The sequence below is a fragment of the Pristis pectinata genome, chromosome 11 (assembly GCF_009764475.1).
Source record: "Pristis pectinata isolate sPriPec2 chromosome 11, sPriPec2.1.pri, whole genome shotgun sequence".
In the NCBI taxonomy this organism is placed as follows: domain Eukaryota; kingdom Metazoa; phylum Chordata; class Chondrichthyes; order Rhinopristiformes; family Pristidae; genus Pristis; species Pristis pectinata.
Window position 1 is genome coordinate 48395512 of NC_067415.1, and position 20558 is coordinate 48416069.

A 20558-nucleotide genomic window follows, 5' to 3' on the forward strand; every position below is an offset into this window, starting at 1 on the left:
TATTCCCCTGTTCATGACTTCCCCACTAGTGAAAATTATCCTGTCAATCCCCTTAGGATCTCACATTTGGATAAGATCGCTGCTCATTCTAATATAGACTCTCAGGAATATAGACCCAAACTGTCTAGCTTCTCTCAGTAGGACAACCCTCTCATCCCAGGAGTTAAACAATGAATCTCTTTTAGATTGCCTCCAATGCTACTATATCCCTTTAGAGGTAAAGGAACAAAATTGTGCACAGTATTCTAGATGTAAAACTGTAACAAAACATCCCTGTTCTTAAACTCCAACCCCTTCACAATAAAGGCCAACATGCCATTTGCCTTCTTGTGCCTGCTCACTTTTTGTGATTCGTGCACCAGAACACCTAGATCCCTCTGTACTGACCTGGAATGCAAGCAGTAATAGACAGTTGCTACAAAATCTGATGGACCCTTCAGTAACAAGCCAGACATTGTATCAAGACTAAGCCAAAGACTAATTTCATTTCGGTCAACCCTGCAAAACCCCTTTCATTAGTAAGTGGGGAGAGGTGCCCTATTAAGGAGAGCACAAATTAGTCAAGGAGGAGACCAATGTAATCACATTTTGAAATCACAGTCTGGAAACTGGATAAATTAGCATTTGTTTTTAGGTGTTAATTGCACAATAATCAGTTTTACCTGCAATAGATTGTGCTGCCGATCATTTCTGGGTGAAATTATGAATATTGAAAAATTGGACCGGGAACCTCCAGGCGTGAATAAAGCTTGTGTATCTTACCTTTTCCCACCATCAGACACACACTTAGTTCACACAATGCCTATTTCTGCTCTTCCTGACATAAATTGGTGCTCAATGTGCATCCTACGACCAATATGGAACAGTAGCCCTAAAATGTGTACATTGCGCGAGTTTCTTGCTTTTTCACTATTCAGAACGACACACCATGGACTTGATTGGCCAAGTGTCTCCCTCCTGTGCTGTAATGACTATATATATAGATTGTTCAACAAACCAAATTATAATTCAGTCATATTACACAGTCTTCTGTTATACACGCAAGATTGCATTCCAATGGCAATACAATTGTACCTACAAGATAGGATATCAGGGTCACATTGAATTTTGATGCATAATGAGTGGTAGCAGATTGGCTGGATGTTATACATGCCAAATATGGAAGCCGCTCAATTCTCTTTTCCATTGAGGGAACCATTACCAAGGAGAATGGAGGTAATTGAGGCATAGAATCATAGATGCACACAACATGGACACAGGCCTTTCGGCCCACCATATCCATGCCAGCCATGAAGTACCTGGCTATGCTAAACCCACTTTCCAGTTCTTGGCCCATAGCCTTCTATGCTATGGTGTTTCATGTGTCTTATATGTCTTAGGTATTGTGACAGTACCTTTCTCTGTCACCCTATCAGGCAGTGCATTCAGCCCCTGGATGAAAAATATTCTTCCTCACATGCCCTTTAAACCTCTTACCCTAAGCCTACACTTCATCAATAGGGAAAAGTTTCTCATTACCTACCCTATCATTGCCCCTCATGATCTTGCACACCTCAGTCTGGCCCCTCTCAGCCTCCTCTGCTGCAAGAAAAAAAAGCAAGCCTATACCGTTTCACCTTGTAGTCAAAATGTTCCATTCCAGACAACATCTTGATGAATCTCCTCTGCAATCATGTCTTTCCTGTTGTGTGGTGACCAGAATTTCACACAGTTGCTCCAGCTGTAGCTGAAGTAGTGTTTTACATGGTCATACCATCACCTCCCTGCTCTTATGTTCTATGCCTCTGCTAATGAGGTCAAGAGTCCCATATGTCTTTATGCTGCTGCCATCAGTAATTCCCAGGGTCCTACTATTTGCTGTGTCTTTCCTAGCCTTATTAGTCTCCCTAGAAGGTGTCACCACATTTTTGAGGAGTAAAGTCCAGCTAACATTGCTGTCCCCATTTTACCAACCCATCACTGTCATTCTATAGCCAAATACTATCCTCTCTCACTGTCAACAACACCAATATTTGTGTCATCTGCAAACTTACAAATCATACCTCCCACTTTAACATCAGATAGTTAGTGTATATACCAAACAGCAAGGGTCCCATCACCAATCACTATGGTACACTATTGGTCACAGGATTCCGATCACAAAAACAATCCTCGCTCAGCACCCTCTATCTCTCATAACCAAGTCAATTTCAGATCCAGTTTGTAATATTGTAATTTACATCCCAAGATGTAAAATTACCCAGGAACCTGTAGGGTCTTACCTTTTGGGTCGATCTCCCATGTGGTACCTTAACAAAGACCTGACTGAAGTCGATGTAGACTGCATCAACTACACTACCCTCATCAACACATTTAGTTACCTCCCCGAAAAGCTCAATCAAATTGATCATACAAGATGTCCCCTTATCAAGCCAAACTGACTGCCCTTGATAAATTGATTCCTGATTAATTCTGCCCCCTCTAAGCCTTTCATGCTAAGCCAATCCCAGTTAATGTTAGGAAAGTTGTCACCCCCTACCACTATTATACTTTTTTCACTTCTCTATGATTTAACTACCTATTTGCTCATCTATCTCCCACTGAATGTTTGGAGGCCTGTAGTACATCCCCAGCAAAGAGACTGCCCACTTTTTGTTGCTAAGCTCTACCCATAAGATCTAATTTGAAGAACTTTCCAGTATATCCCCCTTCCTTATTGCAGTAATGGAGTCATACAAACCCTTTTGACCTCCTATGCCATGCCAACCATCAAGTACCTATCTGTACTAAACGCATTTACCAGCACTTTAGTTCATTGTCTGTTGTTCCTTGGTGATTCAAGTGCTTATCCAAATGCTTCTTAAATTGATTAAAATGTTAATTATTTAATATTGCAATGCCATCTCTTCTTTTACATTTCCTCCTGAAGATTCTATACCCTGGAATGTTGTGTCATGTTTAAAAAGCTGCTTGAGAGTGCTTGACATTATATTCAAAGGTACCGGAGCAAGAGGACGTAATGCACTTGTAAGAAACTTATTGACATTGGTTATTGTGGCAGTTATGACAGTGAAGCTACTAGTTGTGTTCATTACTCCATGAAATTGACAGAAAATTCACATTATTTACACATATGTAGCTCAACATGTAAATCCTGAATTTGTCTTCGGTGATCCAATTTCTCTTCAAGGGCTGTGCTGTCTACAACCTTCACCACCATAATCAAGCTGAAATCATTTGAACTGATGCAAATTTGAGCTTTTTATGGATAAGTTCAGGTTATTTTTCAGGGTAAAAGAACCTTAACAATCAGTTCAGTTGCTCAGTTAACCAGTACTTTAATATCCAGCACTCTCCGGTATCCAGCACTTCAGGGCACCAGCCAGGCTGATATTGGCATAGCACCAAGGGAGTGGCCAGAGAAACATCAAAATAGCCAGCAGATCTGGTTAACCAGCAACTGTCAAGTCTGGCAACTGGTGGATAATTGAGCTTTAGCTTACAGAGTCTCAGTGAGTTTTTAGTGGCACACAAAGTCATAATCACTGCTTAACAAATTATTTAGCCATAAAAATCTTATGTATGTGTACTGTAAGTTCCTTTCATGAATATTTCAATATATAAAGCAATTTTTATTTGCTTTAACATGATGCGGTAGAATCTGGGAGGAGTTGATGGGAATGTGGGGAGAATTAAATAGGATTGGTATAAGTGGGTGCTTGATGGTTGACAGGGACTCGGTGGGCCGAAGGACACAGTTCCATGCTGCATGGTTGTACGACTCTATGTAAATGAGGGGGGAAGCACTTATGAAGAGAAAGAGATTGAGAGAAAGGACATGGGTACAACTATTGAGGGAGACCATAAACACTAAGCCAGAAAGAGACAGACAGAAAATGAAAAGTGTGAGAGAGAGAATGAGTGTAAGCAGTAGATAAAAAAGGAGGCACATTGAAACAAAGGGTAAAGTACAAGAACTAGAGGAAAAATAATTGTAATCAAGTAAAATATGTGAGAGAAAAATAGATAAAGTTTCATACTGAGAGAGCGAGCCAGAAAAGCTGGAACAGAGAGAGATGGAGATAGAAAATGACAGTAAAACAAATAAAGATTCAAACAACATGAGAGACTGTGAAACAACCTGGAAGAACTGAAGTAAATCTGGTGCCACTACCAATGTGGCATGTGACAAAATGGGTGTGTGAACTTCCCAGGTCACAAGTTACCACCTGCCCCATTGGTCAGGGCTGAATAAACAATCAGAGCACCTGCCAGAACCCCTTTATGTTTGCAATAGAACATAGATCACTACAGCACAGTACAGGCCCTGCGGCCCACAATGTTGTGCTGACATTTTATCCTGCTCTAAGATCTATCTAACCCTTCCCTCCCACATAGCTCCCTATTTTTCTATCATTCATGTGTCTATCTAAGAGTCTCTTAAATGTCCCTAATGTATCTGCCCCCACAACCTCTGCAGGCAGTGCGTTCCACGCACCCACAACTCTCTGTGTAAAAAACTTACCCCTGACATCCCCTTTATACATTCCTCCAATCACCTTAAAATTATGTCCCCTCATGTTAGCCATTGTCGCACTGGGAAAAAGTCTTTGACTGTCCACTCGATCTATGCCTCTTATCTTGTACATCTCTATCAAGTCCCCTCTCATCCTCCTTTTCTCCAAAGAGAAAAGCCCTAGCTCGCTCAACCTATCCTCATAAGACATGCTCTCCAATCCAGGCAACATCCTGATAAATCTCCTCTGCACCCTCCCTAAAGCTTCCACATCCTTTCTATAATGAAACTCATCCTTATCTAAGGCCCTGTATTCTAAATAAAAGCAGAAAATCCTGGAAACTCTTAACAGGAAGGCAGCATCTGTGAAAGGAGAGTTAATGTTTCGGGTCAAAGACTTCATCAGAAGCGGGAAAGTGAGAAAACAAGTTAGTTTTAAGTTTCAGAGAGAGTGGGGAAGATAAGATTGGGGTTGCAGAGGTGATTACAATATTATTTGCTTAATAGATTAATGAGGACAGAGACAAGACAGAGAGAAACCAAAGGGGCATATTACAGCTGTAAAATGAAGGTCAGAGCTGTTGCTGAAACCTGAAACCAATAGGAAAAACTGGAAGTACCTGGCAGGTCAGAAAGTGTCTGTGGGGAGTTAATATTATAGATGAATAATGTACAGTAGAGTGGGCCATTTGTGATATAAGTGGAAAATGCAAGTTATCTGAAACTGTTGAATTTGATATAGGGTTCTGAAGGCTGCAATCTGCCCAGAGGGAGGATCAGGTACTATTCCTCAAGTTTAGGCCTCTTTGGAACAGTGTAGGAGTGGAATAGAGAATTAAAGTGATAGGCAACTGGAAGTTCAGGGTTGCCCCTGCAGACACAACACAGGTGCTCCACAAAGCAGTCACCCAATATATGTTTGGTTTCTCCAGTGCAGAGGAGGCCACACCACGAACACCTGATTGGCAGAGCTACAGATGAACTACAGCTACAAGTAAAATGCTGATTCACCTGGAAGAACTGTCTGAGTCCTTGGATGGTGGGAAGGAATGAGGTGGAAAGTCAAGTGGAATACTTAATAGCTGGAGAGGAAGCCAGTCGGAGTCAAAAAAAGAAAATAAGTTTTGATGAGGCTTGAGGATTTTAATTAGATCACATTTGGAGTAGTGTGCTATTTTGGTCTCTGCTTCTCCTGACACTCCAAAGCACAAATCAGGAGCATGTTGGAATTCCCTGTACTTGCCTGTACGAGTGCTGCTCCAACAACTCTCAATAAGTTTGACACCATCCTGGACAAAGAAGCCTGCTTGACTTGCTTTGCACACACCACCATAAACATTCATTCCCTCCACTATTAGCACAAAGTGGCTGTAGTGTGTACTGTCTACAAACTGCACTGCGTTTACGCCCTTAGGCTACTTCTAAAGTACTGCCCACACCTCTAAACTCTATCAACAAGGACAAAGTCAGCAGGCAAATATGAGCACAGCCACAAGCAGGTTCCCCTCTAACAATCCTGAATCGGGTTTAAATCCTGAATCATTTTGTATGGTTTGACGTTCTATGTTCTAATTAAGGATGGGCAAAAATGCTGGCATTGCCAGTGGTGTCCAGATTATGAGAAATGAATAAAGAAAATAAATAATAGTGATATATATACCTTGAATTCACTGCAATGTAAATTCACAATTTTGATTCCTGGGATAAGGAAGTAGATTGAGTCGAAAGGGTTTATATATCCTGGTTTGGGGAAATTAGAGGTGATCTAATTTAATTGTGTAAGAGTCTGTGAGAGACTAACAGGGTTGATGCTGAGACCTGAATTCCTCATGGTCAGGGTAAGATCACTGATGTCAGAAATCTCTTTAGGCAGAGGGTTATCAATGCATGATCATTGCACATATTCAAGGCTTAGATAACAACATTTTGAACACTTGGGGAATTAAGAATGATGGGGATCAGGCAGAGAAATGGACCTGAAGCACAGGATCAGTCATGTTCTTACTGAATGGTAGAGCAAACCTGGGATGGGATAGGAACTGCTCCTGCTTTTGTCTCTTGTGCTCTTAAGGGCACTAGCCTGTATTGTGAATGGTCTGCAGACTAACATCAGCAAATTAAATCATCTATCCCTGCAGCATTGACATTGGCCATTCATCAGTCAAGAATTTCTTTTAAGTCTTTTCTATAAATAGTTTGAATTTTGTTTATCCTTCTCCATTGAGATACTCATATTTAATTCCCCATCACATTCAATTTGGAATTTTCCCTTTTCCTCCATCAGTTTTTTTTTTCCCTCTAGTCCCATTTCACTTTACATCCCCAGTTTTAAATAATGAGTTAAATTTAGGATAAAGGATTATGAGCTCTTTGCATTTAAAATGAAGCTTTGTCTTTAGGCAGTGTTAACCAAATTATATTGGATTTCATTTAGAAATCCAATGTAATCCAAATCCATTGTATATCTGAAAATGAAATTACACATTTCATAATTATCTGGTTTTATTGTAATTTTTTTTGGGTGGCACAGTGGCCCCAGCAAGTCAAGCCACTGCCTCACAGCTCTGCACAGGCAGGATTGAACCCTGACCTTGATCTTGTCTGTGCAGAGCTTGCACGTTCTTCCTGTGACTGCGTGGGTTTCATCACACATCACAAAGACATGCAGGTTGTTAGGTTAATTGGCCAGCATGACATTCCCCCTAGTGTGTAGGTGAGTGGTAGAATCAGGATGAAGTTGATGAGAATATGGGGAGAATTTTAACAAAGAGATTAATGTTAGATTTGTGTAAATGGTGGTTGATGGTTGAAATGGTGAGCCAAAGGGCCTTTTTCTGTGCTCTATGACAGTTACATTTTAAATTATTCGTAAATAGGAAAGGCGTAGAGGGATACAGGCCTGATGCAAGCAAATGGGATCAGTGTAGATGGGCATTACTGTGAAGCAAAGATGAGGTGGACCAATGGGCCTTTTCTGTGCTGTGCAATTTTATGATTCTGTTTTCAAATGGTCCATAGCGCAGAGCAGGAATTTATCCCAATTATAAGGAGGGATTCCATGAAAGAGAGACACAATCTGTGGTGAACAAAGGTCAAGGATAATGTTAAACTGAAAGGCAGGGCATACAAAGGGGTAAAGGCTGGTGGGAGGACAGAGGACTGGGACGTTTTTAGGAACCAGCAGCAAAAGATTAAGAAGCTCAGAAGAAGGGAGAAACTTGATTTTGAAAGAAAACTTGCATCTAATATCAAAACAAATAGTTAGAGCTTCTGTGGATATAGAAAAAGAGGGAGGCCAAGGTAGGTGTGGGAACTTTAGAGAATGAGGCCATTGAATTAATAACAGGAAATGAAGAAATGGCAGGTACATTAAATCAATTTTTTTGCATGTCCTCATCATGGAGGATACCGCAAATATCCCTGAGATAACAGATGAGCTAATTTCAAGTAACAGGGAGAAACTTGTAAAAATTTCAATCACGGGATAAAGTATTAAGGAAACTCACAGGGCTAAAGGCAGACAGATCACTGGGACCCCATGGCCTGCATCTTAGATGCAGGAAGTAGCTGCAGAAATATGAGACCCATTGGTTGAAAATTTTCAAATTTCACTAAATAGTGGGAGGGCACCAGAAGATTGGAAAACAGCCAATGTGCTTCCCCTATTGAAAGAGCAAGGCAGGAGGCAGGGAACTATAGAGCAGTTAGTTTGACATCTATTGTTGGCAATAATCAAAGATGAAATAACTAATCATTTGGGAAACTGAGTATAATCAAACCTAGTCAACATGGTTCTATGAAAGGTAAATCATATTTGACATACTTGTTCGAATGCTTTAAGGATGTGACAGGGAGTACTGATTGAGGCAAACCTGTAGATGCAGTACATTTAGATTTCCAAAAGGTATTTGACAAGCTGCCACATAAGAGACAGGTGCATAAATTAAGTGCCCGAGGTATTGGAGGAAGTGTGTTAGCATGGCTTCACATAAAACACAAAGAGTTGGAATAAAAAGGTTATTTTCAGACTGGAGAGATGCAACTAGTGAAATACTCTAGGGATTGGTTGTTGGCCCTCAGTTGTTTACTAGTTACATTAATGACCTGGAGGAGGGAACAAAAAGTTTCCAAGTTTATTTGATTTGTGATTCTGCTGTGGGATATAGATAGATTGAGTGATGACTAGGCAAAATCGTAGTAAATGGAATTTGATGTGGGGAAATGCAAGGTCATGCACTTCAGTGAGCGGAATCAAAAAGTGATTATTGAAATGAATTGAAACTGCAAAAGAGTGTTCAGAGGGATCTAAGTGTTCTCGTGCATAAATCACAAAAAGCTGGTAGGCAGTTCCGGCAAGTAGTTACGAAAGCAAACTACATGTTGGCCTTCATTGCAAAGGAGTTGGAGTTTAAGAACGGTTTTGTTACAGTTGTACAAGGTATTGGGAAGGCCATACCTGGAATACTGACAACAGTTTTGGGCCCATTACCCAAAAACAGACATAATGGCATTAGAGACAGCCCAAAAGAGATTCACTAGGCTAACTCCTGCGAAGAGACAGTTGTCCAAGTCGATAGGTCTGTATACATCAGAGTATAAAAGAATGAGGGGAAGCCTTATTCAAACATACAGGATCCTAAGTGAGCTCGACCGAGTGATGGTGAAATGTTCTCACTACTGGGAGAATCATAAATAAGGGAGCATAGCTACAAAATAAAGGGCCAGTCATTTAAAACTAATGTGCACAGTGAGTAGTGAATCTCTGGAACCCTCTGCACCCGAGGGTGGTGGAGGCCAGATCATTACGTGTTTAAGGTGGAAATAAGCATTTAAAAGATTGAGGAATTGAGGGTTATAGGGTACTGGCACAGAAGGAGTCAAGGCCAGTGTAGATCAGCCACGATCATACTGAGTGGCAGGGCAGGCTTGAAGGGCCTGGCGACCTCCTGCTCCTATTTTCTTATATTCTTGCGAGAGGAAATCTCGTTGAAGTGCAAAACTGAGGGCAGGCACGGTAGTGTAGCAGTTAGGGTAATGCTATTAGAGCGCCAGCAAACTGGGTTCAATTCCAGCCGCTGTCTTTAAGGAGTTTGTACGTTCTCCCCATGACTGCGTGGGTTTCCTCCGGGTGCTCCGGTTACTTCCCACATTCCAAAGAAGTACAGGTTAGGAAGTTGCGGGCATGCTATGTTGGCACCAGAAGCATGGCGACACTTGCGGGCTGCCCCCAGAACACTCTATGCAAAAGATACATTTCACTGAGTGTTTCGATGTACATGTGACTAATAACGATATCTTATCAAGACATTTTCAATAGTTCTGACAGGGAAGATGTACTCCAGAACCAGGGATCAACCATTTAAGATTGAGACGAGGGGAAATCTCTTCACCCAAGTACTTTGAATTCTCTACCCTAGACTGATTCATGGAATACAGTTATTTTCAAGTCAGCAGCCAATGGATTTTTGGATACTGAGGGAAAATGAACATCTCAGGATGGTAAAATTGAGGTAAACCCACCACGAATTGTGGAGCAGGGTCAAAGGGCTAAACTGACTTTTCTTGTTCCTTTTCCTTGCACCTCCAGAACACTCTGCCAGGCTGGTGCTGATGTAGATACAGTCAATACCGAATTACAACAGTCTTTTCAGAAAATATTTATAAACATGATTTTTTAAACAAAGGTGAAACTTTGCAGTTGTGTTTTTTCTACATGAAGTTAATTTCTTTTGATCAAAAATATAATCTGAACATTAACAGCCTTCGACACAACAATTTATAGTGTATTCAATAACTCAAAAGCCAATTTTCAACAGATTAATTGTTAACATTGGTCACATTTTAATAGTGTATTTTCTTTAAACCAATTATTTCTTACCTGAAAAATCAGGTTGAGCAAATACGTTTTGCACTAAAATGATGCAAACTTAACAAAGTCTTTATTTCAAAACAAAATTATTGATGCATGTATTTTTCCAAACGAGCAGCTATTAATATATACGTATGTAAAGTTAATGAAAGAGAGTAAGAAGCAGGCCTTCATCACATAAATCTTATTGCAATTTTGCTTTAATTGCATCAGTAATTTATATTCACATAATCATTGCAGATCCACAGGAAACTGACAAGATTTTTTAAAAATCAAAAGGTTATCCAATTAATTAAAACAAAATTGCAGGGTAGCTGGAGAGACTGTTTTAGAGGCATCGTGTTGAAGCTTTCAAATAATGGACTTTTTTTAAAAAAAAGATCGATTCAGATTGAATGAGATTTCTAAAACAACATAGCGCTGTATGTAGGTCACAAAAAAAAAGTATTCACATCCAGTACAGCGTTTCATCAACATACAAATGATTGGTACTTTATTTTTAAACAAAACTGGTTAAACATTGCTATAACAACATTGAAACTGAATTAACTGCTGAACAAGAAAATTGATCCAGAATGTAAATGTCAGTACAATATAACAGATTCACAAGTCATCTGCTGCCTCTTCTTGAGCTGGTAGAACACTTAAAGGGATCATATTCATCCTGCGTACAAACATAATGCATTGATAAAATTAGTCTCACTTTTTGGAGATCTGTACAATCAGAAATTGAGATCAGTTAGTATCAATAAAGTTGTGATATCTGGAGTTTAAAACTAATATTTATTAAATATCTATTTTAAACAGACAATTTAAACACTTGTGTACATGGATGATGCATTGTAAGTTGAAGGTAGATAAGGTGCAACATCACTTCATGGAAAAAATGAATGTGCTCTAAAATAATTAAAGCAGTTAGTGAGGAAAGGCCAAGGCACTGACATATGAAGGTCTTTCATTAAAATTGCTGTTTCGGTTAACTCAGTTTATTCACAGCAAGTTAAATGCAGATGCAATTTTCCAACACAGTCAAAACCTTGATTAAACCTATTAAAGTGCACAACAGAGCAAAATTTATAAATCGTTTTAGAAATATGTTGAATAGTTACAACAACTTCTAAATATAATACAGTACATAACCGTAAGGGATAGCTTGAAGTTAGTTGAATCATTTTATGACTGAAAGCCTTCTTTATATGGTTTCAAATAAAAATTCTTCAATTTGGCACTATGCCACTACAATTTACATTTATATCACATTTTAATATAGGAAAATTAAAGAACCTGAAGTTTTCACAGGAGCAAGGAAAACGACTGCAAACCAGAGGAGAATATATTAGAGTTAATGACAAAAAGGTTGATCAAATAGATTGATTTTAAAGAGGGCCTAATGCCAGAAATAACTTTTATTTATATTGTCTTTTACATTTGAGAATGCCGCAAATTACAGCACAATTGATTAAACGTTTTTGAAATGCAGCTGCTATACTGCCAAATATACCAAACTACAGAAATAAATAAAAATATGTTGACAGAAGGATGACAACAGAAGAACTCTCTAGATTTTGTGGAAATAGCACAGTGGAAACATTTGAAGGACTTCTATTTAACATTTCAACCAAAATATGGAATCACTGATAATGCAATGACCTTCTCAATCCAAGAGTGTAATGGCGAGTTTGAATTATGCACCCGGGTCTGTGGTGTGGGGACAGAAGACAAAGGAAAATCATACAGGCTGCATTAATGGGCCAGTGCACAAACTGCACTCTTCCCAGCTGCACTGAAAGTGAAAATTACTTCTGGTGTGTTGCTTAGAGAATCTTTCCCCCTTGTCTGGGGAGGCAAAAACTATAGCTTCCCTCTCCCGCTGTGTCTGGAACAGCACTTCAGGGAACATTGCTGCCCTTTATGGATCATTGTTAAAATTTCGTTCTCTCTGCAGCCACAGTTCATCTTCCCTATAGTGTTAACTGCTTTTAAGTGGTCTCAGTGGAGCTCTACTTCCTTTCCCTGTTTACAGACATGTAACTGATAAATAGATGGGTCAGCCTGGCTGTACAATTGAAAATGAGGTCTTATCATCAATTTTGGGAGTTTACCTGGACAATGTTAACAGGCAATTCATAAACCATATCCTGTGCACAATTTTCAAGCATATTTGAGGTTCCAGGCCAAAATTTAAATGGCCAAATTTTTAATGTAGAGATATTTGAGGCTCATTGTCCATGAAGCCCAGCATCACTGGGGTGCCCTTGCTAAATTAGTGTTAAAGACTTCTAGATCAAAATTGTAAAGTGACCCTTCAAGTAAATTTAAGAGCCCACACCATGGATGCATGTGGCTTTCTTCAGATAGCATAGATATTAAATTACCCTGCTGTGCAAAGATATTCCTTCCTTTTCAGAAATCAAATAGTTAATATTTGTTCCAACCATTTTCCCAGCATTGTTATCACACATCCAGGACCAGGGTTTAATTTTTTTTAAACACACAATGTTCTTTAATTAAGAGAGAGCAAGTAACAAGTAATTAGATCTTCCTATTATATTGAGCCCTTGTTGATCCTGGCCCAGCTACTGAGAGGTAAAAAGATAATTGGTAGCATTCTGCAGCTATAAAACAAGTTTACTAATATAAAAAGTTTCTGAACAAAAGAGCACAGTTAACTGTGTGTCATTACAATGACACACCTTCTTCCAAGCTAACATTTGCATTTCCATATATTGAATTAAAATCTGATTTTGTTTGTGTAATTTAAATTCAGTTTATCAAACCTTAAGCCTTCAAACTGAGTTTTCTTTAATACTAATGTTTAGAAACTGAAGTAAGACTCATTCATAAAAATTATAGGATAGGTCCTAAAATTTGTGTTGATTGCCATCCTTATCAAACAGCTGGCATCTTTTATTAATGTAACAAAATCAGTCATCTCATTCCATATTCACATGCTGGAGGGAAATCCGATCACAACTTGCCAACTTCCTTGCAGCACAAGATTATTAAAAAGCTGCTCCTGAGGGCAGAGAAACCGAAAAGTAATTCAATGTTAAGTTTGGAAAAAAAAGCTGTGCCACTCAAAACATCTTAGTTGTGACCAGTAGTAGCACATCAACTCGAAGGTTGTGAATGGCGAGTCCTTCTCCAGATATTTGAGGACAAATATGGGCTGACACTCCATTGCAGCACTGAGGAAGTGCTCACCTGTTAGAGGTGTGTCCTTTGGATGAGACTTCAAACCAAAACCCCACATGGGCTCAAATTTAAATGTGAAAGACACAATGGGACTATGTTAAAGTAGACAACACAAGGTCTCTCTAATGTCCTTGGCACATTAATCCCACAACCAGTATCTCTAAAGTAGATTACCTGGTTATTGTCTCATGGATCTCTTTGCTTTTTATGGGAACTGGGGGGTGTTTAAAATTCACTGCCATTTCCACAGCCAATTTACTTCCTAAGTATTCCATTGATTCTACATCACTTTGGGATATCATGAAGGTGTCATACTGTAAATTCCTTTCTTAAAAATATGCAAACATTTTCACAGGGGTTTGAACACAGGAACAGGTTAAAATAATACAAATTAAAAGACCCCTGAACCACAGAAATAACCTTATTTCATTTGAGAGCAGCCAAGAATTCTTTTATATGGCACAGAAACCACCTCATGTTTGTGGCAGAATGAAAAACTAGTACAGGCCCTCCCCAGATAACGACAGGGTTCCGTTCCTGATAATTGTTTGTAACTCGAACAGGTGAAATGAACAAAAGTATAATGTGGGAGAGGATCAAAGAAATAGCTGTGATGGGACAGTGAGCAAGCGCAGGAAGAGCTGGTGCCAGCCAGCCTCCCTGACTCAGCAGGTGAGTCTGCTCAGCGCTCCCAGCTCTGTTTGGCTCAGTTGTTGCAGCTCGGGGGTTGGGAGAGTGGAGAGAGAAGGCATGCAGAAATCCCCTATTTCCACCCAGCAGAAGGTGCCTGCAGCAGCCGCCAAATCCATCCCCATCCATCCCTCCAGTCTCCCAAATGCTTGTTCGTATGTACCGGCTGTCTATAAGTCAGGCGTTCATAAGCTGGGGAGGATCTACATTAGCAAAGCAGGCAGAAGCAAAAATGGTACACCTGTGTGCAGGGGTGTGGTGGGCCCCTGAGGAGATCGCAATTTCCATATGTTCAAAGGCCAGTTGGAATTGTCACCCAGAAAAATATTTACCAAAATGACCACCCAGCCAAAAGTCCAAATGCCTCAATAGCCAGGGGTAAATGAAAGCTTCTTACTTCATTACTTCTTCCTTATTTTTGAATTAAATGGGGCACCAGCAAGATGAAAATCACCTCATATTCCATAATTTTATGCTGAATTTGGCTGGAACGAGAGAAAAGCTGTATTTCTGTAACCTTAATGCACTCTGTTGCTCCTTCAGGATATCCCAAAATATTTCACAGACAATGAATTACTTAATATGTCTTTCAGATGGAAAAAAAGTCAGCTTTCATACAGGAAAATCTAAAGCAGCAAAGGAGATGAATTGCCAATTAATCTAGTGTAGGATTGGATAAGGAGCAGAAGCTGGCCAGAATAAAAGGGAAATTCTAGAAAACTGGCACAGAATACTTCATATCCACCCTATTTGGCAACCAGAACCTCAGTTTAGGGTCTCATTTAAAAGGTAAACAATGTGACTGTGAGGGTGCTTTCAAAGTCATTAATCAGACTGAACAACAGACTCATGTGACAACTTGAGATAAAATACATTGTAACATTTTAAAGTCAAGTGATTCTTCAGCATATTTACGAGGTGGCTATTTATGCTTAGCAATAATTCCGACCATGGGTGAAGAAACACTCTATTAACAACTTGCATTTATATGCCAATGTAATAAAGCAACTCAAGGAACTTTAATACATTTTAATATTAAATCATAGAAAGAAATAACTAAAAAGGGGTAGGTTTCAAAGAATGAAAATTTAAGAAAAAGACTGCAGATACTGAAACTCTGAAATAAAGACAGAAAATACTGGAAACAGCAAGTTAGGCAACATCCATAGAAAGAGAATGAGTTAACATTTTAGCATGAAGACTCATCATAGAAACAGGTCCTTCAGCCCAATGAGTGGCAGCAACCATCAAGTCCCACTTACATTAATCCTACATTAGTCCTATTTTGTTCTCCCCACATTCCCATAACTCCCCTAGATTCTAATACTCATCTACTAGGGCCAGTTAGACAAAACTGTAAATCTTTGGGATGACAAAGGAAGCCAGACCACCCAGAGGAAACTCACTCAGTCACAGAATGTGCAAACTTCACACCAACAGCACCCAAGGTTAGGGTTGAACTTGGGTCACTGGAGCTGCAAGGAAGCAGCTTAACTAGCTGAACATTGCTGTCCCATCATGAATTGAAAAGTGAAAACAAACAAGTAGTTTTAAGTACTATTGGGGAGTTGGACAGGATAAAGGGAATATTTTTGAATAGGGTGAAGCCAGGATTGTCATGTCAAGTGCTGTACACAAAGCCATCTGGCTGATAAGATTAATGAGAGCAGTTGGATGAGAGAGAAATCAAATAACGGGAGATGTAAAAACTGTGAACTGCAGCTCAGAGGGGTTGCAGAGATATAAAACTCAAAAGGAGAATGCAGAAAATGTCCACTTCCTATCCAGCCCTCTCAGCTTTACACCAGTTATTTGTCAAGGCCCTTAATGATAAATTTGTTATTTAACTTAATGTTTCTAAAATGTGCTTTCAAGGACTTTTTCAAAAATAATTTAATCCCTTTCCACTGTTTTCAATGCTCTGATCATCTGAAAACCATTTAAAATTTGTTTCAAAGATCTTTGATAGCAGCAAATTGCCAAAGAGGTATCAGGGCCAGTTCAGGAAACAGGATCTTGTGATCCATTACCTGAGATCTAACTGGTTCTTGTGGGACAAACCTCATAATCAAGCCTCAGGGAGGAATTGGTCCCACAGAACCAGAAAAATCAAGCATGATCCAGTCTCCTGGTTCAGTCCTTCTTAATATTTAGACAGACGGGAACTCTGTTCATCCAGGACTGTCATAAGCAATGTGACAATCAGAGATAGTGGCAGTATTTAGTGTGATGTTGGTGAGTTAGAGCTGTATCTCATCGACGATAATGTGTAACCCAAGTTTTTTTTGGCTAATGTCATCAACAGCCAGGATTTGGAAGTGAAATAGGAGAGCACCAAGGCCAGATGCTTGGTAGCCAGAGGTAATGGCAACAGAAACAAGAAGTGCTGGCTACCAAATGAATGGAACCAAGCAAAGGCAGAAACCACCTAGCTAAATGAGTCTTTGGACCACAACACCATCAACTGTGTCAAAGCCTGCACACAAACTGAAAACATAAGAAGAAGTTTTACCACAATCACCTAGGATGTCTCCCTGCAGATTTGATTAGAATCAGAAACCTGATTGGAGGGATTCAAATGCAAGAACTGAAGGAAAGGTGGGCATGGATTTGGGAGGAGGAATTTAAAGGATTTGGGGATTGAAAGGGAAGCTGAAGATAAGTCAGTAGTTTAGAAGCTAGAGAGAACAACAATTTTTTTTGAGTTCTTGAAGATGGAAGGAAATGATTGCAAGTTGAATGGGGAAGGTTTTAAAAAAAAAAGGCGCAAATGGAAACCAATTAACTTGGTTAGTTTACAAAAAAGAAAAAGAAAATTACCTCATCATCATCATCTTCATCACAAAAAATTCACTCCTTTAGAATAGCTTTGTGGGTCCTCTCTTACTGAAAGATCCTGACATACTGGAAGTCCTTTTCAAATGAAATCAGAACACAAATCAGCAAATTGCAATTAGTTTCCTAAACACTTAACATTCAAAAGAGACTGTTTTTGAAAACCAAATATCATCAGGGCTTGAATGTTATTGTTTTAACCAATAAAGAACAGGACATAAACCTTCAAAGACCTCTTGGATAAAACTGCATGCTGGCGATAATGTACACCATGCAGAATTTACATTTAAAAAAAAATGCTGCTTATGGTTGTCAAAACATAGATGCAGGCTACTGAGCATTCCATTTATCTGTAGGATACACTGGTTATAACCTGATATGTGAAAAAAAAGTTGCAAGAATAAATCATGGGCAAACTGTAGCAAGAAACAAAAACGGTGTGCAATTATGTTAAATTCAACAAATGTAAAGCGCAGCTCCCATAATGACAGTGCAAGGGCTGTTTTAAAATGGACAATATTTAACAGAACAATTTAGCTGTATCATTTACTCCCAAGCAGTGTCTCAGGGAAAGACCCTAATCTTCTGCAACAGGTTTGAAACTTCGAGCAGATTCATAACCTAATCACCCATAGCATGCACTTCATACAACAACATGTTTGCAAACTGTTCATACAAAAAGTAATACTATTCTAGAAGATACATGTCAAACGTCAGATGAAGGTTTTTGGGAGCCAACAGAGAAAAATCATTCTTACAAAAATGTCTTAGTAAGAAATATGCTATATCGAAATTGCAATAAAAATATTTGCAATTTAGAATGTAGTATATTGTAGCAACTCTGTAGGTAGAATGTGTTCATTAATACATTCTACTTACTGAATATGGCAACTTTCTTGCACTGCAAGAAGTGATTGAAGTGCTTATTGTAACATTTTTGCAGGTAAGTGAAGATTTTATTGAAAGTGGAACATTTGCATTAATGTAATTTGTTTTCTCCATAGACTGGAATCCTCTGCTTTTCTTACATTGTAGGGTAAGTTTCTGTATTATAGGCAATTGGGAAATAGGGTCAAATTGCTCTACATAGTTTAGATTTCAAGTGTCTGTTTAAAAGCATTGTGATATCACAAGTTTAAAATCTTCCAAGGACCACCACAATCAGTCAGCTTAAAAAATCAAAATTATTTTTCTCTTTGCATTTCAAAGATATTCACTGATGTATTCAAGAATGGTGATTTCTTTATTAATAAAGTTGAAAATGGGATTAGTACATACCAATTAATGCAGCTAGTCCTCCACCCTTGAGCAACCAAATTTTAAAAATCACTGAGATAGAACAAAACTATTCTAAACTGTTTGCTTTGTACACTGATGTTCTTGATTCAATTTCTAAGGAAAATTAGTATTTTTCAAATATACAAAGACATTTATAACATATTTAAGGGTCAATTTGAAGGACTTCTTCAAACAGCCTCAATCAATGGACATTTGGCATCCTCATTATTACGTTGTGGAATTGTGACTAATTTCATAGAATGAGACTAGATCTTTAAATCAGCTTTAAAGATGATGGAAAATTTGAATTAAACTCAACACAGCATGCCTTTAAAATGCTCCAATATGTGCTGTGCTAGTTTGAATAATTTCGATTGGACTGCAGAGATAAAACAAGCACAAATTCCATCCTTGTGCTTTGGTTTCAGGTTCGTTGCTTATGCCGTCATTTGTTCATAATATTTCACAAAAGCTGGAACCAAACAGAACCCGTTCTAAATTAATAATGCATTTCAATTACCTTCATTGTTCTTAAAATTATTACTTATCTCCTCAAAACAGAATGCAATGCACAATCACATTAAATATCCTTCCAGGGAGAGCAATGGAATATTATGATTGCTGTGAACACTCACACATATCATCAGTTACTGTTTTTAGATAACTACTTATTGCCATACATGTTGATATACTTTTAATTTGCATTAAATAAATGCAAGATGTATCCACAATCCATTATTATTCAAGTGACAATATACAATGTTATAATTTTGAATACATCAGGAACAGTATATCTCAGAGTTTCCAGTAACATGCATTTATCATTAAGAGTTATAATCCCACGTTTTGATGACATGCAAATCGTACATACCTCTGATTTAGTTTGAAGTATTTTTTAAACAACTATCTTCCATCTCTGAATCATCACTACTTGTAATCTGTAATGTGCAAAAATTAACATATGCCCATTTAAAGTTCCAAATATCCAAAAGTTTATACTTTATAATGTTGTGCTTCTGACACAATACTGCAGAAAATTTTTAAGCTTGATTTAAAGGAGTTTGGATTTGCAAAAAAAAAAATGCTTTTCCAGAACATTATTTGCTGTAATATTTACACTTGTAGTAAAATCTCAGTAGGTTACAAAATTCAGTATCAAAGTTGAATATAATTAAATGATGCCTTTGTAATGAATTATCATGCAATTTCAGTTCACGTATAGCTGATACTGTGGCAATGTACAAGAAACTTGTGGTTAAATTACAGTGCAAACATTCCCCATCACCACTAAGGGGAATTCTTCAGCTGAGATGGGTGAAATAGCCGCATGGAAAGGATTTACAGACCCTGGCAATATATGAAATAATAGTAATACCCCTACACTGCTTTTAGTTTGCTACGTCAGCTGAGAAATTTATTATTCCTGTGATTTTCCTAAAAAGCTCCAAGACTGTTTTCTACCTTTTCTCCCCACTTCTCTCTTGCCCATTTCATCTTTCTCCTTCTTAACTTGAAACTTCAGCTCCTTTCTCCCTCACCATTTGCCTCCTTCCCCTTCTTTTACCTTGGTCCATTATGATATGAATACTCCCTTTGATGTTAAGTCTCTATATGCCATGCCAGGGCGATATACTGTATGCCAGTGTATAAAACTATCACACATGCCAGTCAAGTCCAGGTACTGCCTTCAGGCCTCAATTTGCAGGAAGGATGCAAATGTCGATGCAAGGCTTTACTTTACACCAAGATACAGATAGAACTACTGAAAAGTGCAGCTTTAATTTTCTTATGTGCAGATCAACCTCTTCTCCATCCTTCAGACATCGTCAAATTGTACTTTACAAGTTCAACCAATGACCAAAAAAATCTCCCATAGCTAGGCTTTGGCCCCTCCTGCTTGCTCTGCCATTCATAAGGTCATGATTGATCTTTTATGTCAGTGCCACTTTCCTGTACTAAACCTACACCCGTAGATTCCTTCTGAGACCCTAAAACCTACCTATCCATCTTGAATGAGCACAGTGACCGAGTCTCCATCACCATTTTGGGTAGAGAATCCTGAAGACTTACTATCCTCCAAGTACAAAATTTCTTCTCAGACCAGTCCTGAATGGCCATTGCCTTATTTTGAGACGGAGATCCCTTGTTCTAGGCTTCACAGCAGAGGAAATATCATCTTAGCATCTACTCCGTCAA

The 20558-nt window shown here is 38.7% G+C and overlaps 1 protein-coding gene and 1 long non-coding RNA gene across 2 annotated transcripts in view; both read right to left on the reverse strand.

Moving 5' to 3' along the window:
• Positions 1–10194: 10194 nt before the first annotated feature.
• On the reverse strand, positions 10195–19245 carry LOC127576275 (uncharacterized). Its single transcript, XR_007957200.1, has 3 exons — positions 19234–19245; positions 17070–17162; positions 10195–11028 (listed from the first exon to the last, which is right to left on the reverse strand). It is a non-coding gene; the product is annotated as an uncharacterized LOC127576275 (long non-coding RNA).
• Positions 19245–20558, reverse strand: part of mre11a (MRE11 homolog A, double strand break repair nuclease) — a 33970-nt gene continuing 32656 nt past the window's right edge. Inside the window, 1 exon segment of the mRNA XM_052026563.1 lies at positions 19245–19300. The gene's annotated coding sequence lies outside the window, so the exon portion shown is untranslated.